Raw genomic sequence first — 24957 nt, 5'->3', positions numbered from 1 at the left:
TTTTTGGGTGAACTATTCCTTTATGCATTATGAAGATGATTGACAGAAAATGGTCATTCTCAGAAACCTGTCACATTCTTGTTCCATGTCCATTAAAGGAGGAGGAGAGGGAGATGAGATGAGATGAGATCTTTCTAGTCATGAGAAAAACTGAAGAACTAAATAATTCCAAATGTGTGAGCCTGCTGTGTGCTACTGGGATAAGAGCTGGTGTTCTCTGTAATATTAAAGGAGACACTGATGGCACTCGAACAACAGGAATTTGTGAGGTAAAGGAGTGGAAAACAATCGAAACGGCTGATCAAAGACACGATGAATGACATTTGGCATCTTAATTTATACTAAAGGTTTTTGGTTTCAGACTCGAACCTTTAAAGTGGTATGGCAGTGTATTAGTCTTTCGCACCATGGAAGAAATCATAGCCAACTAGCCAGAGAACAAACCACATATGTAGCATATGGTGAAGAGAGTCATATCAGAGAATCTTGCATTGTGGCTGAACTCACCAGGTCACATTAGGTGAAAATGTATAACCTATACATGTTTTATGATTGGAGAACCAAGCTCGAATTCGGCTTGTGACATTTTCATATACCCTCCGAGGTCTTCTCATTGTTCAATTTCTTCACTATCATGTTTCTGTTAATAAAAAAGGTCAAACATGAAGTTGGATTATTATATGACATATATTGTACTATGCATCGTTATGTAATAATCTATGTTACTAGACACAGTGTACAGTATTAGTGGTGTAAATACGGAGGCCATAAGGGGACATGGTGATAAAAAAAAAAAAAACTAGTCTACTGTATATTTCAATGTTCTTATGCAGAATTGGGTATCGTTTGAATTTTAGTGATTCTGCTTAGCGATTATGATTCTTATCGATTCTTTTGATTCCAATAAGGATTTAGATATCAAACACATTTATTCTGTCTTTTTGCAAAAAAACATTTTTGGCAGCTGAATACCATGAAAAAAAAAATCAGCAGCCTAAAGAACAATTATCTTTAACAAAAACATCACAGCAAAAACAACTAGACTAACTAATATAAATTTCAAACATTATTAAAGACAAGTAAACAGTCAGTAATAAAATAAGGACAAATAAAGAAATTAGCAATTGCACAAATAAATACAACTGAACAGAGTAATCAAATGTAAAATAACACTGTGAAGTTCTTTTAATAACTAAAATATAGATGAATTCTTAAGTAACAAAGATATTCAGTCAAGATCAGTGTGTGATTTTCTTTTTCTTTTGTTCTTTGATTAAGGGCAAGCTCGCACTACAGGACTGTAAGACTATGCTCACACTACACAAGGTTTCTTGTCATAGCAGCACGTACTGTATACTACACAAAACAATGCTGACGAGGTGTACAATCTACAAGACATTTGGTCAAGAGGCAGCCCTGACCAACAGTGGAAAAAAACGACTTATTTATTTATAATCATTTATACCATCTGCACTGTGATTGGCTGGATTAGTTCCACCTTGTCGTTGCATTGCACACACTACAAAATCATGTGGTGATAATATCAAACAGGTTTGAAAATATTGTAGCGTCTGTGACTGCTTGCGACAGGCCACCGCTTTGGCCGCAATCTCGGGGTTGTGTCGCAGACCTTGGAAATCTGTCTGTGACAGCAAAATCCAGCCAAAAGTTGTGTAGAGTGAGCTTGTCTTAAAATTAAGGACACAGACGGCAACAGGTTCATTATGCTGCTGTCATTTTAAGACCAAATGCAACGATCCAATATACTGTTACACACACGCGTTTTCTTTCTCAAATAATTGTTCACTTAAGACACAACCGACTGTGTTTTACTAGGATATTTTGGCATAATGTTGTGTATTTGTCTGTTCAAGAGCAAGAACATGCAAAAGAGAGCTCAATTCAGTATGCACACACTTTATGAGAGGTGGGTGCATGTGCTTTGGATGTGTGCACAGCACAGCAAACAGTACGCGATACTGAAGCATTGAGTCTTCTTGCGCTTGAATGGTTAAAAATCATCAAATTAAAATTTGTGCACAGGAATTGCTAAGCGGAATCGAAATATGCCTCTTATCAAATCCAAAGTTCTTGGAAATTTGGAAACCGGTTCTAAAATAAAACCGGTTCTTGATACCCAACCCTCTCTATTCTACAGTTTTCCCAAGAAACGTTGTGTTCGCTTGCAAAAGCATTGAAATATATTATTTAATATTTTTTCCATCACCATGTCCCCAGGGCTCCATAGAGTCAGGCCACGGGTGCATGAAATAAAAATAAAATAAAAACTTAGAATGTCTGAATCAGTTTAATTAATTTGATAATCGACAGCATTAACAACTAGATGTTAACTGTGTGCTTTGTTTTCAAGCTCCATGATAGTTTGTCTAATAAAAAAACCTTTAATAAACACCTTTTATACGATAGCTAAAAAACCCTAGTCACAGCGGAGAGAACGTGGCATTTTAAAACCACAGTTAAAATTCCAGAATGTTTTCAGCTTTCTGTAAGCGGCGATTAATGCTAAAATAAACAGTAGATTAGATGCATTTATAAAGCCTCGTCATGCTTTTCAGTGTGATGTAGAGCCAAATGCAGAGTCAGATAGTTTATAATATTGTTTGCTGTTGAGTCAAAACACTGCCAAAGTACTGAATGACATTTCATTAGAAAAGGTTTTTGGAAACCATGCAATTACTGAATGCACAAACAAACCAGTTGTCATGAACATCATGAATAGCAATATTAAAAATGTATGTGGTGACAGGACAATAGTCCTAAAAGTTCTACTAACAGAAAGATTCTTTGCACTCAGTTGATCTGAACTTTAAATGACCTTTGCCTCAAGGATGAGCTCTGGTTTGTTTTCTAAGAATGAGCAGGAATGAGGGTCTCATAAAACTCATATACCTATCAGTATCATCTGTTAAAATACACAAACACAAAGCTACTTTTTGTTTTTAAAAAGTGTTGACTATAGTTTGTGTTACCTTGCATGCCATCAGTTTGAAATAGTTCATTATGTCTCATAGAAAGGTCACTCACACCACAGTATGGGGTGATTTAAAAAATAAGTGGATTTATTGGATTTTACAAAAATCAAGATGGGAAAAAGTAAGGAGATAGGGTGAACTGGGGTAATATAATGTAAGACTTCAAAGCACTTATGTGTACATTTCTTGCTAACATCACAAGCATGTCTAATGCTGCATTCCAATCAAACTCATGACCTTGGTGTTGTTAGTGCCATTCTCCACTATTTTAGCTACAGGAATTACATTTTCTTACACCATAATTCTCAGAAACAAAAAAAAAAAAAGAAAAAAGGCAGAGCTTAAAAAAGGCAGTGGGTTTCCCACTATATACATTTTTTGGCACGGCTTCCAAATAGTATAATTTAGAACAAAGGCTAAGCAACTTCTAATAAATGATCTTTGCAATGTCAAATAACAGAAATAAAAGGTCTTATCCTGTGTTTCAACCTACCACCCTTAAGTTTGGAGAAAGAAGCATGGACAGCACGGCAGTCAATACATCATGAGGGTCTGCAGAGGGGGAGCATGAGGTGTTTGCAAAGGAAAATATGCCAGACTGGGAATCTGGAACCTTATTTTACTGTGCTTATAGACTCTGGGGGTCTCCACTCTCGACAATGCCAACTATTACAAACATGTCATAGGCACTCTTAACAGTCAGTGTAGCATAGTGTATCCCAACCTGATTTATTTGACTTTTACGTCCAGACATGTGCCCTAGTGCCCACTACATTAGTGAAGAATGAAAAAGACAGAAGGGGATTATGTCTCACAAGTCCTAAAAAGGAAACAGACAGACACATTTTTGCAATAGTTTCAAGTCATATAAAGTCCAGAGAGAGAGATAAATGTTTTTGAAAATGGGAAAAGGGAAAGTATTATGGCATGGTTGAGGTAGCATGCTTTTGGGACTGTTTAGGCCAGCTAAAAAATAAATACAGTAAAAGGCAGCTGGTGTTTTAGTATATGTTTTTTTTTTCCTGAATGTCCTGAATAAACATAAGGTTCAGCTTAGCCTCGTCACTTGCATAGACAAGAGAAGCCCTTTTGAGAAAAATTTACAGCATTACTTGTAATATTGGGGATAGATTTCCTCTACACCAGATGTTGTGAGGATGACTTACAAAGACGTGTACTGGAACACAGATATATATATGAGGATGCTTTAACGTGGCTGTGTGAAAACACTGGAGAACTGAGAGCAACTACACAAAATGCAGATTTAGTGTTCAACCACCTTCATTTTTAACATAGGCTCATTGGAAAAATACCTCGACCGACAAATGAGCAAAATTACAAAAACGAACCTATGCAATTCACTGCAGTTTCCAGCTGAAATGAACACTAGTGCCTGTAAAACACAAACAACTTTTTTTTCCTTTTTACACAAATTATGATTACAGGGGCAGATTATCGATTAACAAAGATGCCCATGTTTCTTACACAATACTATAAAAAGTTGTACCATAGTGCATTTTGATGTTTGCATCACATACATAACCAGCTCCAGTTTTTGTATGCATGTAGTAAACTTGCTTGACAGCTCACTTGGTACAGCATTGCACTTGCAACATAGAGTGTTTCTAAAAGGGGCTTTTCTTCAACTTTGGACACTTATGTCCCAGGGGTTTAATATCAATTTGAATCTTTGGAAACTACTGGTAAGTATTACTTTTCAAGTATTTTTCAAGTTTAGATTTTACACAAAATCAAACCATTTTTAACTAGCCTGGCAAGCCAGACCTACATCAAGATGTTAGGTCTGGCAACTCACCACAGACACGGCTCAATCCGAGGGGCGGGATAAACGGCTGTCTTCAACCAACCAGAGCGTTTTCCCACTAGCGGAACTAACGTTAGTTGATAGATTCAACTTTTGAATCTGGCCGGCAAAACTACGAACACATCTTCCTTTTTTAAGAATGACTTAAGTGCCGTTCTTTGCTCTTTTCTCAAAGAAAAACTTAACTCCAAGTCCTCCAGAGTCGCGGCCAAAGCCGATTCGAAAGACTGTTCGCCAGCAGCAGCAATTCTTTGTTTTCAAGTAGCAGGGAACCGTCGCAACTCTGTCGTCATTATGTTAAGCCCGTCCCGCCTACTCTATACACGATGTGATTGGCCTGACCCAATTTAGGTTTTTACAGCTCTGAAAGTCAACAGAGAGTTGCTAGACTACCCTGGCTGCAAAATAAATTTGGTGCATCTAGATTTCTAGGCTAATTTTTAACATAAAGTAAAATATATATAATAAATAGACCAATTTTAAAAGGTTTAAATTGGTCTAAAAATGAGTGAAATAAAACATTTCAATATTTATTGTGTGAAAATCATAATTTAAAGAGCAAAGTTATTTTTTCCCCAAAATTTAGCGTACGTTCTCATTTTTATTGTTTGTGATTTTTAATCAAGATTAAAAATTCCACACAAAAAAAGTGTGGAAATACCATTTAATTGTGTGTATTTAGTATACATAAAATACCAATGGAGCTGATTTATTCCAAAATGTCTAAAATATAATTTTCGCCACAGAATGAAACAAGCACAATACATCATTTGAGATGTGGTGGAAATGACACTAGTGGAAATGTTTTCTTCTGTGATGCATGTATATTTGCAGCTGTTGTCAAACTAAACAAGTAAGAGTAAAAAAATCTAGGATAATGAGCTCAGTTTTCTGCTATACTGGTTTATTCATTTTTTGTTCACAGAAAAATACCATCTGATGTAGATCAATCTATTCTCATTGCTGTGATCAAAAGGAAGAGAATCAGTTTGCCATGGAACTACACGCAGCCATTCCTAATGGCCAAATTCAGAATGGTTCCCTGCCCATGGCTACAATCCATTCTGCTTCCTGCCCTATTGATCAACCTCACAAAACAAAACATTTCCTAAGCTGTGAACTTGGACAAGCACCTGTGAACATTCTCAAAAAAAGCATTTGATAGGACACAAGTTTGGACTAGACACATGCTAAATATTTATATAGCCACTCCTGGGAAAGGGATAGAGAAAGCCGTCTAAATACTCAGAGAACTTAAAGACTGAAGGAAAAGGGAAGAATGTAAGATTGTCCTTGGACAACTGAAGGAGAATATGTTTCATATAGAATATAATTGAATATCAAGAAACAAAAACATGGCCTTTTCTCTCTCGTCCAAATATGAATGTTTATAAGCCAAAATACCATGTGGGGGAGAGAAGTGTGATATATAATATAATACCACTCTTAAAAATAAAGGTTCTTTATTGGCAGTGATAGTTCTGAGAAGAAACTTTAACATCCATGGAGCCTTTCCATGTCGCAAAAGGTTTGTTTTTGTGGAAAAAGGTTCTTTGACAAAAAATGGTCCTTTAAAATACTTTTGACTGAAAGCTTCTTTGGGGAAACCAAAATGGTTCTTTTATGGCATCACTGTGAAACCCCAAAGTGTCACCCAAACATAAAAAATTCTGTCATTATTTACTCACCACTGTTTTTTTCGAAATGACTTTCTTTCTTCTATGAAACAAAAAAGGGGAAATTTAGCAGAACGTTAGTGCTCTTTTCAATACAACGAAAGTGAATGGTGATCACTGTTGTCAAGTTATTTAAAGGGTTAGTTCACCCAAAAATGAAAATTCTGTCAGTAATTACTCACCCTCATGTTGTTCCAACCGCGTAAGACCTTCGTTCATCTTCGGAACACAAATTAAGATATTTTTGATGAAATCTGAGTGCTGGAACACTTCTCCATAGGCTTCTAGGTGACCGAAACTTGCTGGCCCAGAGAAGTTATTAAAGAGATTGTTAATATAGTCCAAGTGACTACAGTGGCTCAATCTTAAGTATATCAAGCGACGAGAATACTTTTTGTGCGCAAAAACAAACAAAAATAACTATTTTATTCCACTATTCATTTCCTTCTATCTAGGCCTCGAGTTGGTTCAAGTAGTGTTTTTGAGCAGCGCGTCTGTGTTGCACGTCACCACGTAGGCTCACAATTGGCCGACGCTGGTCATGTGTGTGATGCGTCTGACGTGAAACACAGACGCGCTGCGCAAAAACACTACTTACTGACAGAATTTTCATTTTTGGGTGAACTAACCCTTTAATGCATGATTTATAGTGAACAATGACTTGAATTTCAGTCTGTTCCTCACATAAAGCAACCGTATGGCTTTGGACGTCTAGGAATATAAAGCATGGGTGTGAACTACTTTCTTGATTCTTCTATAATGATTTTTGTCCTTTAAAGCTTGATGCATTCTGGTCCAATTCCTTTTTATTGGAAGAGAACAGCTTGGACATTTTGCTCAAGTGTTCCACAGTAGAAAGAATACGGTGTTGAGTGTGAGAGCAATGTGCCTGTTACGCTAAATGCACTAGACTCCAAAACTCGATTCATGGGCAGTTTAGAGGACCTGTAAGCCAGCCAGCCATTTTTGGAATGCAGCAAGGATATAAGATAGGCCCAGGTTGGAAATTCAAATATCCAAAGGAATGCTAATTACAGTGGAAATCAAACACCATCAATTATAGAGTTTCAGCATTACTGCTGGTCTTCTCCCCCCTCCTTCAAAAAGCCGTTCCTCATCCAGCCACCTCTTCCGGCCATTCTTTTATGATGGGAACAGGCCTGGGGAACTGGATAAGATTCATGAATTACACTGAATGCTGTGCTTCTTTCACCTCATCGTCATATAATTTATCAACATTTACAAATATTAGAAAGTGTGGGGGAAGAAATGCCTTGGAATGTCCCAGATAATAACCACGGCTGTAGAAATAATAAACAGATAATTATTGATGAAAGGAGACACAATAATTCTTCAACTCAAATGCATTTCGGACACATATTTTGAATATTTAAGTCATCTGTTGGGTCTGTTTGAAAATATTCTTCTACCACAGTGTCACAGAGACCAAATACCGAATCACTGACCTCTGCGGCAGGAGAATTCCTACAAGTTTTACATGGACGAGACACACTTTGGCATCCCTCTCTTATACACGGCTATTTGGCTAACGAATGATTGCTAACAAGCTGGTTTATTTTCTCAGTACATGACTTTGTGCTTGTCCACAGAAGATTGACTCCAGCTATCAACCGTAAAAGCCAATATTTTATGCAACATCTAAAAAATGTTGTGATGTGATGATCTGATGTGTGGCACTAATGATCTGATGTGTTGCACTACTACCTATATCAAATAAAGAAGAAAACTATTTGGAAAATGACTGAAATTGCTTAACATATTTATTAGTTCAGCAGAACAGACACTCTCAGACAACTTTTTGAAGTTTCAGGTTCAGACTATTCTCATTTTATCATATTTTAGGAGGAAATTAATTAATTGAGTCAGTGGTTCTTGAGGCAAAATACAGGTAAATAAGTTTAATGGTGTTTGGATAGCTGAGAAATATTTGGGAGTTTGGGATACTTTCTTTTACTTAGTTCATAGCAGTACAAGTGCATGTGAGACCGGTGTACTATACATTTCAGGGTGTGCAGCGGTTAAGCAAACGTCTAAGCCAGTCTGTGATGGGAGTAATACTTTACGAGTCCTCTCTGCCCAGCTCTTATCGGTCATCATCTCTGTGCACTAAATCAACCGTCCGTCTGTGAGAAGACAAATACCACGCGGAAAAGACACATTAACGGTTGCACTCAAAGTCCTGCCAAGTGTCACTAAGCGTTATTGTCAGAGCCATGCTTTAACACCATACTGCCGACCTCCATTTCCTGTTTCCTGCCCCTAGAGGGCCTAAACACAATCTGAGGAAATCATTCTGCATCGGCCCTGCAGCGGAAGGTGTTCATTTAAGCAAGAGGCCTGGGCACATGTGAATACTTTGGGGTTTGAGAAAAAGCCCCCCTCGTCAAAGTGTTAAAAACTAAGCAAATAATGCATCCTACCCATAATGCACATGTGGAAGACAGCAGGACAAGCTGAGAATCATTCACGAGGTTGTATAACTGAGCTCTGATTGATTATCTTGATTTGTAGCTAACGTGATGAGATGACGGCCCATTCCATGAATCTTGCATACATTTATCAAGAAAGGAAGAAAGTTGAAGAACTTTAAAGTAAAGCAAAGATCTGCAACTCATATACAACAGCGGAAATGTTTCCATTTTTATCTGACTCTAAACAATCCACGATGAAAATAAATTACCGTTCAACAGGCTTACGTGACTTTCCTACTTAGAAACGGCGTCAGCTGACATTTATTAAAAAATGTTCTCCCATATCCTGAGGCTATACTACAATCATCAACACATCTTTTTCTTCTTAAAGTCTGTAAAGTAATTTTTTTTTTGTTGAAACATTCGACTGAGTTTGAAGCCAGAGGCGTGTGGTCCCAGCTAACAATGCTCTCACATGTCACTCTTCTTTTATAGGTGCAGCTGACCTCTAAATAAATCATCGCGCATACATGCGCCATGAAGCATGGGACTAGCCCAGGAAATCAAAGCAAAGGCCGTCACTTGATGATGACAGACTCGGAGGCCTCAGACTAAAACATACATGTTTAATGTCTGCTCCCATGGTTACCCTTCAATAAGCTGCCATAAAAACTGAGAATGATCCCTTTGAATAAAACACACAACATCCAAAGTGGCCTTTGATTTATATCACAGGCTTTTTAGTTTGATTTGAATGGTTCTTTCTGTTTCATTTCCATGTTCAGGAGCCTGCTTGTCTATAGCATGCATGGCACATGCATGACGTGAGGTATTTAAACTGGTATGCAGGCTTGTTTGAAGTCCCATATCTGGCAGGGCTGGTTAGAATGGGCCCCTCTCTTAGATGCATAAACATGTTTTTGCTATGTTCCCCCATCCCATGGGTCAATTTGGTGCCATTGACCTATAATGGTCAGCAGTATGTATATTTACTTCCCTCGTAAATCTAGGTACATAAAATCTCAGGATTCTGAACCATGTTGATCCCATTTAGCTGGAGTGAAATCTAGAATAATCCATGCTACAACAACTGCCATTGAAATCATAAAGCAACAATCTTGAAAAATTATAAGAGAATATAAAAAGATTGAAGGGGCCGAGTGAGGTCTCTAAAGTCAGCATTTTTGCACAAAACTATTTTAATAATGTGGAAAAAGTCACCATGATTCCAACACGCAACATTTAAAACCATTTAACAATGTAGACTTCACTGTAAGTTCAGAAAACATTCCTGGGAATCTGCACCATTCCAAGGACTGTTTTGTATTTTAGACCAAACAACACACATTTTCAGACTTGCAATTTGTTTAACTGTGATGTTGTTGTGGCAAATTAGATTAGAGAATCAGATATAATGATGTCACATAAATCTGGAAACACATGCTCACAATCAAAATGTGTATGTTCTACAGAAAAAGACTAAATAAATAATTGAATATATAAATAAAACTTGAGATTTATGAATAGCAATGTCTGGGGGAAGCTGAAAAAAGTAACCAAAGACTTGTTTATTATAACTTCCAATACTTAACACAAGAAATGCATCATATTATAATCTGATTACATTAAACCAATAGAACTTGCAGCTGAGTTCAATGAATGCATGTTTTAGTCCAAATTAGCCTAAATTCAAACAAAGACAACAAATGTCTGTGTATAGCGTTCTCATCCACTACCATTCAAAAAGATAGACTTTTCTTTTAAAAGAAATGAATACTTTTATTCAGCAAGGATGCATTAAATTGATAGAAATTGACATTAAAAGGCAGTACACTGTTAAAAATCTCAATATTACAAATAAATGCTGTTTTTATTTATCAAATATGCAGTGTGTACCAAAGACACGATTTGAAACCGCCCTCTCTCCAGCCGTCACAAACTTGAAACCAATCTTCGTCAATGTGGGGGGTGGGGCTTTTCCTATCATTATTGTTAAGGATGCTGATTTTTACGCACTGGAGCGTTTACCAAATCTGTTTCATCAATAAGATATTATACAGTATCTACTGAGGGTGCTCTTGTTTTCGTTTGAGGATGCTTAGAACCCTCAAGCATCCCGTAGAACCGGGTCTTCCTGTATAATTCGCTCTGGTTCAAACATATATGACTGAATTAAACCACTTGCCATTGTGTAGCATTTACTACAGTTGACCGAGTGGATCAGGTAATCCGAGCTGGTGTGATTGAGAGGTGGCGGGGACTAATTTGCATATTCACAAATCTGCGTACAGTAAATGAAGCAAGAGTGTAGAGTTACATTCAAGTTTTTTAAGGCATGAAGAAATTTTCACAGGAAAAATCGTTTAAATACGTCATTTTGATTATCATTGATGAGTTTTAAGGGATACAATTATTGACTGCAGGGAGACTTTAAGCAGCACAACTGTTTTCAACATTGATAATGATAAGAAATGTTTTTCTGAGCATCAAATCAGCATATTAGAATGATTTCTGTAAGATCATGTGACACTGAAGGAGTAATGGATGCTAAAAAATGCAGCTTTGCCATCAAAGGAATAAATTGCATTAAAAAAATTCAAATTGAAAAGTTATTTAAATTGTAACAAAATTTCACAGTATTACGGTTTTAAAATTACTGTATTTTTGATCAAATAAATGGAGACTTGGTGAGTTTGAAAGAAAAAAAAACCCATTGAAATCTTACCAACCCCAAACTTTTGAAAGGAAGTGTGTGTGTTCTGTGAGAAGATCATAATATCCAACAACTCAAAACCATGCAAATAAAGAGAGAAATTTGCATAAAACTCTTCTTAAGTTGATACATCTTTCAATTCAGCCGAACTTTCATCAAGAAATGTACTTAAAGTATGATTAATTCAAATCCACGAAGTCTTCCCAACTGTTGCCTTCATTTTTTAAACTCAGCGAACACCTAATTCTTTACAGCGTGACCTTTAGACATCAAGAAGAGCATCTCACATTGCATCATCTCAGTCTTCTTGTTCCCCTTCATGACATATTGGGCGTCCACAGAGCTCTCCACAGCAGCGCTGGGAGTCCTGCATTTCACTGAATGATCATGTGTCTGCTGGCCCATCTTTCAGCCCTGCTAAAAATAAGAGGGAGCTGTCTGCAAAGTTGTCTGGCCTGGCTGGCTCAGTTGTGTTTGGTTACCTGATAAAATATTAGCTCAAGGAATTGTGGGGGTTATAATGCAAGGAGGGGTTAGCAGATTTTTTTTATGGAACAGAGATGCACACATACATCTAATCTGTCTTTCTAGTGATTCTGCTGCAGCAGACGCTGAACAACGTTCAGCTGTTGTCCAGATGTGCAGAATGAACAAAAAGGGGGAAATGGTTTTACTGGCACGTACCTCACTGATAGAACAGAGGTGTATAACAGATTGTCAACTATCGGGCCTCTCATGAAGCAATATAGTGGCATAAATTTACTTTTGATGTTTAAATGTGATCTATACTGCTCTACATTCATCTGGGGTGTTGATATCACACTATAACACATTTTTTGCACAAGTGTTGATTTAAAAATGGTCCTCACAGACCCATTTTGATTTCAATGTGTCAAAAGACCTGATATATTAATACTTCATACTCAGACATTCAAGGCACTTGCCACTATTTATTACAATAGCAAGAATCAGTTCCAAGACACTACTCAATAAGCCCTGAAAAGTCCTTTATTTTAAAGGGATATTTCACCCAAAATTTTATATTAATTTATAATTTACTAACCCCTCATATCATTCCAAATCTGTATTTTCATCTGTAGAACATAAAAAAAGATATTTTAAGAAATGTCTCCTTTTTTTGTCCATAATGGAAGTCAATGGTCACCAAAACTGTTTGGTTACAAACATTCTTCCAAAGAATTTATTTCTGAGTAAAAGCCCATTCACACCAAGTACAATAGCTATAATGATAATTATAACTATAAAATTTTAAGAATCGTTCCAGGGCTTGACAATAAAAAGAAAGCCTGGACAGCTTACAGTATTGTCACCAGCCCAACCAGAGCCAGTTGTTAATTTTATTTTATTTATTTATTGTGGCGGGGCCATTAAAATTTTAACCCAACTTTAACAACGACACAGTGGAATGATATCATTGGAATCACTTTCAGAATTATTTTTTCTAGCCGATGAACAATAAAAACTAACGGCCAATCAGAATCCAGACAACTTTAAAAGGCTTGAGTGTTTAAAGCGACACTGCGACAAATGACATAACTTCAGTGCTTATAATAAACAGAACCTCATCGACCGTTGGTGTGGATGCTAACACAGTTATCATCATTATTGGTGTGAAAGGGCCTTACAGTAGATGATGACCGAATTTTCATAATAATAATAATCATCATCAAAAATAATAATTATTATAATATTATTAATTATCATTATTAGTTAATAAATTAAATACAATAGGTTGTTTGCATATGACGTCACGTTACTGCGTTGCCATGGCGCGAAATGCAGATGGAAGGTAAGGAAGTGATTTGCTACATTTAGGAAGCACTATAACAAACTCAAAATGCCTATGTTGTGCGTCGTTTATGGTTGCTCACATCGATCAAACCGAGAAACCATGAGGAGTTTTTATCGTGTACCAAAAGTTGTTGTTCATAAGGGGAAAAAATGCAAGAAATTGACAGAAAAAAAAAACGCCAGAAAAATGGCTTGCAAACCTACGTCTGCGGTCGGGAGGAGCTGAATCGGGAAATGCCCATGTGTGCAGTGATCACTTCGTCAAAGGTGAGTTAATACAACTTATGTGGCTATGTTTGTGTAACGTTCCAGTTTCCGAACTTTGTAAAGTCAAAGTAATTGTTTCTTCTTTTCTTTGAGTTTGTAAGTTACCCCCTGTAACTGAAGACAAACGCGTAACGTTAGCAAAGCTACCTACAAAGTGTTTTGAGGGTGCTGCCTTCAGTGCTTTAGTGGTGTTTCGGCGGACCTTTGAGAGTGGTTAAAGGAGAACTCCGGTCAATTTTAACATTGAGCTCATTTTTTTGTACATTTGGAGTGCTGTCAATACACAGAACAACGACAAAAATCGGTGTTGCCTACACCGAGTTATTCTATTTTTAAAATTTGCACCCTGTTGACTTCAATGGGGCAAGTACTAAACCTGCTTTTAGCCTAAAGTAAAAAGTAGTCATAAAAAATGATGTTATTTAAGCCAGCGCAAATACCTGTGTTTATATCCTGTTTTCGGGTGAAGTCCAAAGTAGTCGATTGCCGAGTTCACGCGCGTGATCATAGGTACTAAACCTATGCGCGTGAACTCGGCAATCGACTACTTTGGACTTCACCCGAAAACAGGATGTAAACACAGGTATTTGCGCTGGCTTAAATAACATCATTTTTATACATTTCTTTCACATCTACTGCAGTCAGATTCACTCGTGTTCACTCTGAAGGAATCACTCACATTTTCTGTGCACTTGTAATGACACATCAAGGATGTTAAGAGGCTAAAAGCAGGTTTAGTACTTGCCCCATTGAAGTCAACAGGGTGCAAATTTTAAAAATAGAATAACTCGGTGTAGGCAACACCGATTTTTGTCGTTGTTCTCTGTATTGACAGCACTCCAAATGTACAAAAAAATTAGCTCAATGTTAAAATTGACCGGAGTTCTCCTTTAACCTAATAACATAAAGTAAACAGCCGTAAAAGTAACGTCGAGAAGCGCCACAGCGTTGAATGGTTGTTAGGGTTAACGTTACGGATTAATCCACAGGGCAAAAAAGAAAGAATGACAGCCTCAATGACAGGCAAATCTTTCAATTCAGTTGAAAAATCACTCCTCTTCATAACGCAAGGATCACATCCAACATATGTTTAGATTTTTTGTCTATATCTTTCTCTTGTAATAGCATCTAAAGTAGTACAGTACAGACTTTCCTCCATCTCATCCATTCCGCTCTTCACTTCCTGCCCTCCATTTGAATGTCGCGCGTCATCACAATCACGTGACTGCAAACCACCTATTGTCCATGGTTCTGAGGCTTAACATGAACAATCCAATCAATCAAATATATATTTTGGCACCCTAACAATTTTCTAAATATTAGGAAAGAAGCTTAACATGAAATACATTTTTCAGAATTAATGTTTTGCAGCAAATAAATTATTTCTTTTTACAATTTGTCCCCTGATGAAAGAATGATAAATAGACTTAATTTGATCAAATAATCTAGTGCTTATAGTTAATTATCCAAAAAAACCAGCCCTGCTTAAGTCTACAAAATGATTTTGCTGGCTGCAATTTCCTCCACAGTCATTATTTGGCAAATTATAACAGGTTATTTACAATCCCATCCTCAGCAGTTGCCCAGTGGATAATTTTAGACAAATGCGATTACCCCTAAAACCCCCAAAACTACAGGAAGCTCTTTTGCGTTCTGATTTCCGACCTTACAGGATTTCATAGCTTCCAGTTGAGAAGGAAGCAGACACATAACTCTAAACTCTCTCCTAAAATTACAGCTCTGGTTTTCTCATGGGCCGATATGAGTCAGGCACACCATAGACTGAGTGAATGAATTCAGGTAGGGATGGTATTTTAGCACAGCCAGCCAGACACATGCCTTATCGTGAATAAAAGCATCAATGGAAGTCCACCAATTACAGTCATCAATCCAACAGCAGTGACCTGATGTCATCCTACGGTTAATGTTCATGCTTGCACTGTCCAAGTAAGCTACTGAATCCATTTTTCCCCACAAATGAATAGTCTGTTGCTCATAATTGTGCTCCTTACCATACAGAAATACAAATCAATGAGAAAAAGAAAACATGAAAAGAAAGACAGAACTTTCCAGCAGATGAATTTGGCTCGTTTTCCAAGTGTGTAATTGGGAAAGGGTAATATATCACCAGAAAGGAAGATTAGATAAGAAGAAAACTCTACGCTTAATATGTTTTTGCTGTTTGTTCGAGCCTACCGCCACTTCACAGTCAATACGTCATGTCATTACATTACATTGAGTTCTTTCTTACACAGAAGACATTGTAATGTTATTCATTACATCAAATGTTTATTAAATCCACATGCTTAATCCTGAGGCAACAGTCCTCTGCGAAATCAAAATAATGTTTCTAATGAATGTTCAACAATAGCCAAACTATACTCACAGGCCACTAAGTAATAAATGGACGATATATCAACATTATGCTTTCTCTGGTGGACACATTCACTGACAATTTGATGTATTGAGCTTTAAATCATGGAAGTTTAAACTGTGCCTTTATGGTACACTTTAAGTGCATTTTCAGACGGGGAGACCACTGGTATATCTAAATTAATGGCGTAAGGTCTCATAGACTTATACTCAATATATATCTAGATGTACACATTAGGATTTACATGAAATACCTGCATTACCAAAGACTGAAGGAATGTAACTTTTCCACTGTCTGACTTGCTTTACAGCTCACACAACATGGAATGAATTGCGAAATAAAACTAAGACATGTTAAGTATGAAGCTGGCCCCAGAGCATGGTAAAAAAATCCACTAGTGCCTTGGTGACTGCATGGCTTGATTTTAATTACAGTGCAGGGAACTGCTTTTGAAAACACTCCAATATTTTGTTATATGGTCTGTGGTCAAATTGATTTTTTCTTCCCATATTCTAATGAGGTTTAAATGAAAAGAGAAGACATTAATGACATTTCCACCCAGCTTTAATTTCAGTTACAGCTTGGCTAAATTTCACAATCTACATTTGACAGTAACAGACATTGTTCAAAAGTGACACGCTCTACCAGAAGTCGCAATGAGCCATTTGTGGAGAATACAGAACCATACTGTTTTGTGTTTTATGTTCTTTTTAAGAAACATCTCAGCTTTCAAATTCTGTCAATTTTGAAATTCAAACAATAAATGTCTTTTTCTGGCGCTCTTTCGTCGGCATGAAACGAAAGTTGCGGTAGTCTTTTCTTCCCTATTGTGAGGTATATCCGAGTGAAACGGCTTCATGAACAAAAAAGAAAATAATGGACTTGATTTTGTCCATCAGGAATTGATTGGATGGTTGTGGTTTGCTATTGGTCGATCTAATATGAGTGACAGGTTGTCCCGCCCTCACGGCAGTAAACGTCATCAGAGACGAAAAGAGATGTCGCTGCAAGAGGGAGGGGAAGTTATTTTGATTAAAGATTATGAGGGAGCATCTTTTTTTTAAATAAAGCATTTGTAATAAATACTGCAAAATTCAGTAAAAAATAAGAATTGTCAATTTCATATGGACACAAAACCCATTTATATAGGAAAAAATTTTTTTTATACGAATCTAATATAATGTTACACATCAGATATTTTCCCCAAAAGTTAACCAAACGTTCATTTAAGGCTTTTCATTAACACTAACAGATAATGTTTGCTTGAATACACACCAAGACAGATATTTAATACAGACAGACAGATAATAATGCTGTAATTATGTGTATATGTATATCGGTATCACACGCTGTTTGAGAGGCGTCTTTGTCGCACGCATCGGATATGTCAGTCAGAGCGAATAGATTGTTTGCTTTTTTTACATCAACATGAGTTTTAAAATCACATTTTATTGGTTCAGACTCATGCCATCGAGAAATTGCTATGAATATTCACAAAGTTGGAATGCTGCGCTTTACAACGATACCAAACTTGTGCTGAGGGGAAGCACAGTCATCGAGACGCGAGCAGAGAAATACAGCAATTTTTCACGGATTATTAAAACAAAGGAAAGGTTTAGGAAGGTAAACATACAAATAAAACATACAAATAAATATAATTTTATATGTTTAATTACAATTTGGAGCATTGGGAACGCTAGATTTGGGTTTAATGAACTAATGTTTGTGAAAACCTCAAATTTCACCAAAATTTACATATTTCACTTGTTTTGCCAATGCTCATAATTAGCATTCCGACTCATTTTGCCAGCACGGGTCACATTCGTGGTTTAATTCATTTTTACATATGTCTGTCCTCTCCATCTACAGTGAAGAACAGTAGAATAATTATCCGAATGACTTTTGAAAACTGCCACCTTGCAGTTTATATATACAGGTAATAATTAGGCTATATTTTGTAAAACAAAGTAGCATAATTATCTGAATTACAGCCTTGTATGAATCATTGAAGTCACAAATGCTTACACTTACCAGTAATTTACCCTTTAGTGGCTTTTATGTCCTGCTTTCTGAGTGTACAAGTGTTTATTCATTAGAGAAAGGCTGTACAGAACATGTAATTCCTATGTGCATTTTAAAGATGATCGGCCCGGAATTTAGGCAGGATCAGCCAATCACAGGATTAAGACGAACATCGGCCAAATTAGATCGGTGACTGATCAATTGGTGCACCCCTAATGTAATGTAATGTAATGCATCCTTGATGTAAAGTATTGATTTATTTTTAGAAAAAAATCATACTGACTCCAAACTGTTGAAGGGTGTATTTGCAGTAGGCGTATATAAAAAATGCTTTTTTTGGTTTTTTTTACATAACCTTCAAATGAAAACTGCATTGCCTATAATCAAAAAATCAGAGAAGTGCAGAGATTCTGCAGCTAATGAAAGGAGAGGCCTGTTTTACAAGCTGCAGCATTCATGTTTCAGTAAAATCAGCCCATACTCTCTGGAGTGAACATCTGGAAGAGTGTCTCCATGTATGTGTTCCAGCAAGTGTCCATTTTTGATTTCCACGTCACACTGAAGATATTTTCATTCATAAGAGCAATACTGTTTACACAGACGCAGCGGTAATTGCGTTCATATGCGACTCGTGGGAGACGTGTACAGTGTGTTTCCACATGTTTGACATCTAATACCACATGCTAATTAATTGGATGATCCCTTTCACAGATCCTGCTTTCAACATTTTAATGTACAGGCATGCCTGAGAAATTCTTTTTCATTGTTTTTTTCGCCGCTAAATTGTTTACATCTGCGAACAGGGGCTTTGTGCAATCCATTCCTTTATCCCCTCATTTTCACAATAACTTGCTTTTATATGACATTTTATACATCAACTGTTAGTCAGAGACTCATGAGTTTAAGCTTTTAGGTCTTCTCTAAACGCCAAATAACAGTGTATTTATGAAACTGTGTCCAGGTCATCAAATACAGGATGGAATTGTGGCTCTCTCAGCAAATACCTAACATGAAAGAATTCACAATTTGAATTCCAGATTGAAATTACGCTAGAAATATTTGTATAAAAGGCTACAATCACTGTGAATTATCTCTGACATGTTTGTACACTTGCAAAAGTGAGCTTTTGGAAGCCACAAATCAAATCACAATGCATTATTGGTGTGTGAGAGAGAAATAAAGAGATAGAATGAGACTAAAATGAATAAAGCGAGTAGAAAAGGGTAGGATGGGCTAGAGGGGCTTTTGTTGGTTGGAAGGCATGCAGAAACTATGTGGTTTTCTCAAGGACAAGTTAGACAGGGCAGGCCACCTCACAGAGGGAAGCTGGAGTCTCCATGGTACCATGTGGAAAAAGGGAGGGAAAAAATCCGGGCCAGAATGAAAAGAGGTAACCCTAGCCGCTGAGGTGGCCTGATAGAAGTCAGGGGCCAGGGTATGGCTCCCCCTTTTCCCCATCCACACCCACTTTGTGTTGTGTTGAGTGCAAGGAAGAAACTCCTCTGCTTAGAGCCAAGATAAGCAAATATAATGGTGCCACACATTAGGTTACTGTAAGGAAGGAGAAGGGAGTAAGCGAGAAAGTAAAAGAGAGAGTGTGTCTTAGTTCTATCAGTAGTCCAATCGGCTCCTCCTTTTCTTGACATTTAAGAATAGGGAGCCATGTGATAAGGAGATCTTTCTCAAGCTGAACTAGCACCAGAAAGTGGCAGCTGAGCCTGAAACCATACAGGCCTTACCATGCTAAAGAACTGCCAACAAATAAATCAGCTTATACATTTTCATATTGAACCTGCAGCCTTCTATTTCATCTCATTGTTATTATTATCTACTTGTTATATTTAAATAATATTAATTTTTTTTAAATATGAATATGTATATTATAAAATTATAATAATTGTTGCTATATATACAGTATATACACACACGCACATTTAATTTGTGACCCTGGATCACAAAACCAGTCACAAGTAGCACGGGTATATTTTGGCAATAGCCAACAATAAATTGTATGGGTCAAAATGATCGATTTTTCTTTTATGTCAAAAATCATTAGGATATTAAGTAAAGATCATGTTCCATGAAGATATTTTGTAAATTTGTAAACATTTATTTTTGTGAATGAATGCAGCACAATCGCGAACACAAATGTAGATCTTTAAAGGCAATTTTCTCAATGTTTCGATTTTTTTGCACCCTCAGGTTCCAGATGTTCAAATAATTGTATCTCGGCCAAGTATTGTCCTATCCTAACAAACCATACATCAACGGAAAGCTTATTTATTCATCTTTCATATGATGTATAAATCTGAATTTAAAAAAATTGACCCTTATGACTGATTTTGTAGTCCAGGGTCACATTTATAAATTATATATATAAAATTTAAATAAAGCATTTAGCGACAGTTTTGGTACTGATATGTCACTATTTATTATTGAAATATTAAAACAAAGTCTGGAGGTAAATTCAGTGGCTGTCATATCTAGGGCCAGATTTGAACTAAACAGGGCAAATTAGTGTGAGAGCGCAATTTCCAAAAAATGCTGATGGGAGGGGAAATTTCTGCGCATGATCTACTGACGATGCGCAAATTGACGCAGCTGGATCATTTCCATAATGACCAATGCAATCTAGCAAGAGCAGCATCTGGTTTAAGACATGCTTTTTTGGGGCATTAAATAATGGCGCAAATACCAGTAAATTGACAAACGCAAACCTTAGTAAATCACCTTGTGTGATTCATTTAAATGCTCTCCTCCCATAAATTTTGCATCTGAAAGGGAAATACCTACAAGTTCAAGCCACAAGAATAACTGTATCCATTCCACACCTTCCCAGCGCTAATTTTTCACGGCGTGTCTTTAGTAAATCCTGACAGTATAATTTAACACTAAAAGTTTGCACATTTTGATAGTCTATAGAACTCACAGTTTCACTGCATAATGTGCATATCTGTGGCACACGGACTAGCTACTTGTGTTTACATACCTGAAGATTGTAAAACTATTTTGGAAATGCATATCTGTGTCAGCCAAATGTTAAGAGTGACAAAGGGCCATAAAGACAAACTAGGTTGAAATAATAAATGTAAATAATAGGATGTAGACTGCATCCTGTTAAGGAAATGCATCCTCAAACTGGCATCATTATCTGAACTGAGGTCAGAGAGTGAGAGGCGACAATGCACTCCTGGCCCAGGATGAGCTGCTAATATTTACTCTGAGCACAAATGGGTTTTCCTGCACACTTCCTTTCTCATGACATAAACATAAACATACATGAACACAAAAATACTACTGCTTTATCTGTTTTTACTCATCTTTTAATTAAAAGCATTCTAAAAAAAAAAAAAAACACTGAGCAATTTAGAAAGATGGTCTGTTATCCTGTCCTGTCCAACATAAGGAAATGCAAAGCTAATTAAACAAAGCTACAGAGGCATGTAAGAAAAATAACTTTCTTTTTTTTTTTTTTATCACTTTGGCAAGTAAATTAGGACGGCTGACCTCTGAAATAATGCATACTCATGATTGAATCAAATAAAAGAGATTTTTAAAAAATGTACAAATTTCTAAAGGAAGTCAATTTTCTCAATTTATTTTGGATTTTGGATGTTTGAGTTCTATCGAACCATCTCTGTCTACAAAATGATATGAGTATGTGACATCAACTGCACCCACAGATCAAGTCAATATCAAAAGAAAACAAAGAATGACACCAGATTCACAGATGGAGTAACTTACATACATTTTACAATGCCAGACAACCTTGCAATTTGACATAGAACTGCACCCTGATATATACTGCTAAAACGTTAAATGTGAATTATGTTAAACAATCAATTCTGACTACTAAAGGCAATGTCTGGAAATGTCTAAAACAAAAGGAGGGAAACATCTCTGCTTCACTACTTCTTAAAACTAAAAAAGCCTATTTTGGTTAGTAGATGAACCAAAACACTTCATCAATCAATCAACAGAATCCCTGGCTTATATTTCAAAACAGGAAATGAGTTAATCGTTTCCCTATTCACCATTAAAAAATATCATCTTTCTTGGGATACACAGTTGTATTCCTAAAATGATCTGATGTAGAAATTTAAGAACTGTTTGTATGTTTGATTGGTATTACATCTGACCATTTTTGGATTCCAATTGTTACTGCAGCAATATGGTGCCTGGTTGGACTTTCTGGAGAAAAGCAGTTGGAGTACATTTATCAAAACATTGTTTCCAACATGGTTATGTAACTTCACACATTCTGCCCAGCATCGTTACAAAGGCTCCCTCAGGCCTCCGTAACATGTGCAACTACACTACACGCAGACATAAAATACTAAAAGGAAACGAATACTAAGTTTCAGCCCCGTATTTAGTAGAGAAAGATGGTCACCAATATATTTCCTTTTTCCACCACCCAATTCAAATCAAAATATGCAAGTGTAATAATCAACAAAATGAAAACAAAGGTTTTAATGGAGGAAAATGGCCTCGGAAAGGTTAATTCACAGTTTTTTTCAGGGATGGAATCTCCTGCTATATTGGCCGAGTATCTGCCAAATGCGCCCCTGGAATGAGAGAATGCATCTACGGCTTTCCTGTGGTTTCTCTTCATCTGCAAGTCATAATTAGACCCCGATAGGGTCTCGGCTCCTTGCCTTCTCTTTCCACTGCCAAGAAAACGGCAAGGCAAAACATTCCCTCTCTTATTTTGCCATGTCCATCTTGTTCTTACCGGTGCAGTTAATATTTACTGAGCATAGCTGTACAAGTCACACTCAAAATTTCCAAATGGAAACAAGTGTGGTAACTTTTCACAGACATACTGTCTTTGAGCAGTGAGGTCATTCTAGCCTAGATCAACTTCGCATTCAGATTCAAATTGACCCAAAAAAAAAAATTTCACATAAACCATTTGGTTCAGTAAACAAGATTTAGGTCTGGTCAGGTTAAAAAAAAAATGCATTTGCTGTTTCATCAACGTAGCAGGAAATAAACAAGGAGAAAAAAATGAAACATATTTTCCATGATTGCTTATAGGGAGACCCATCAATCTGCTTAAAAACCATGTTTCAGAGCTAGACATCTGGGAATAACACATGAACTCAAAGCAGCATGTTTTATTTTTGTAAAAAGGACTAAGTCAAGTTCGGAAGTCTTTGTGTTTTCCCTAAAAAAATCTTAACAGCGACCATGTGGACAACTGAAGTGTAACATACGTCTGAATTTCAGCCAAAGACATTGATAACCATTGTTCACTGCTTATGTATGACAGCTTTGTTTGCCCTAGGATAAAAGAAGGCAATTATTGCAGACCAGTGACCGTTAAATGTCTGTCTCTCAGTCCAACAACAATTACCCATCAAATTACCACAGGCTAATATTTACTAAGTACACAAGGTCACGGCACAGTCTATCACAAGTGAAATTGAGTCTGTCCACAAACAGGCTCTTTTCAGGTAACAGTGCCCATAGAGGACCTCGCAATTTTATAAAACACTGTAATAATACATAATTTGGTGTTTTTAAGATACAACGGTCAATTTAGACACAAAAAAAGGACAATTTTGCATCAAAGAAATGGACAGGAAAGGGAAGCTAACTTACTTCCTAAGTTCAGGAAAGACTTCAGTGAACTCCACCCATCCTTTCCTGTATCATGGGCTGTTAGTGCAGCTGCCAGTAGCAGTCAAGATCCCAGAGGAAAGATGCAGCCTTCTGTCCTGGAAATGGGTGGGTTTTGTCCATATTTCAAGCAATGCCTACAGGTTATACTAGTGACATTTCCCATGGACAGCACTGGAATTGTCTATATATATATATATATATATATATATATATATATATATATATATATATATATATATATATATATAATTGCAAATATAAAAGTAATTCAGCTGAGACCACAAATATTTTTTTCGGACTGTTTCCCAGAAGGATTCTAATAGATTAGCACCAATGGTATTGATGGTAGATAGATTACGGTCAATTTACTTCTGGGAAACGCAACCCCGGGGAGTATATTGACTATATTGATTTTGACAACCGTAAAACATCAAATTTCTACAGTCACAAAGAAGCTGCTAGAGTGATGACACTTAAGGTCCACACTTACCGTTGTTTGGCGAAATTTCGCGGGTGATATGATAGGCCTACGGTCATTTCGTGCTGTGAGGGCTAAAAGATTCCATGCAGATTTCGGTATAGTTCAAGTTCAAGACCAACAGAAAGGAGCTTGGTTTGAAACTGACACAGTTTTGCCAGTTACGTTTGTCTGTTTTCGCAGAGAAACACACTGAACAGTCTGAATCATTCAGCAGTTTTGAGTGAATCGAGTAGCCTAAATGATTTTGAGCGAATCAGTTGAGTGAATGATTCAGTTGCTGAATTCGGAAATGCATAGCACACTACTCTTACTTTTTCTGCCATAAAAGATATGGTACAAGTAATAAGAGTAGCCTAGTGTGTAGTAATGCTGTTCCGAATTGAGCAAATTGACATGCTCGTCGTCGTTGTAGTCGTATTCACTTGTTCGTTTAACGAATCAGTATTTTTGATCGAATCCTTTAAATGAATAGTTCACTGACTCACTTACTATACAGTCCCTTGTCGCCATCTATTGGACGTTCCTCTTAGTAAATGAAAATCCCCACTGACAGTCTGTCTGGATTTCTTTTTTTTATATTATCACATACTTTTCTTTTTACAGTCATACATTTATTGTTCAATCTGTGCCCATTTTAATTAGGTGTGAATGCAGGTAAAATGGGCCGTTTAAGCTTGATTGTACTGTGCTCAATGGGTTTACATTTTCAGAGCATAAAAATGGTCTTTATTTAA

The 24957-nt window shown here is 36.7% G+C and overlaps 1 protein-coding gene across 1 annotated transcript in view; it reads right to left on the bottom strand.

The window, feature by feature from the left end:
- col8a2 (collagen, type VIII, alpha 2) overlaps positions 1-24436 on the bottom strand; it is a 107589-nt gene extending 83153 nt beyond the window's left edge. The window contains exons 1-2 of the mRNA XM_079877814.1: positions 24233-24436; positions 23722-23837 (exon numbers count right to left, since the gene is read on the bottom strand). The gene's annotated coding sequence lies outside the window, so the exon portion shown is untranslated. The remainder of the gene's footprint in view (positions 1-23721; positions 23838-24232) is intronic.
- Positions 24437-24957: the final 521 nt, after the last annotated feature.

Source organism: Squalius cephalus (genome assembly GCF_949319135.1).
Source record: "Squalius cephalus genome assembly, chromosome: 8".
Lineage (NCBI taxonomy): Eukaryota > Metazoa > Chordata > Actinopteri > Cypriniformes > Leuciscidae > Squalius > Squalius cephalus.
Note: the sequence above shows the minus strand (reverse complement) of the source record. Positions and strands in the feature narration are given on the sequence as shown.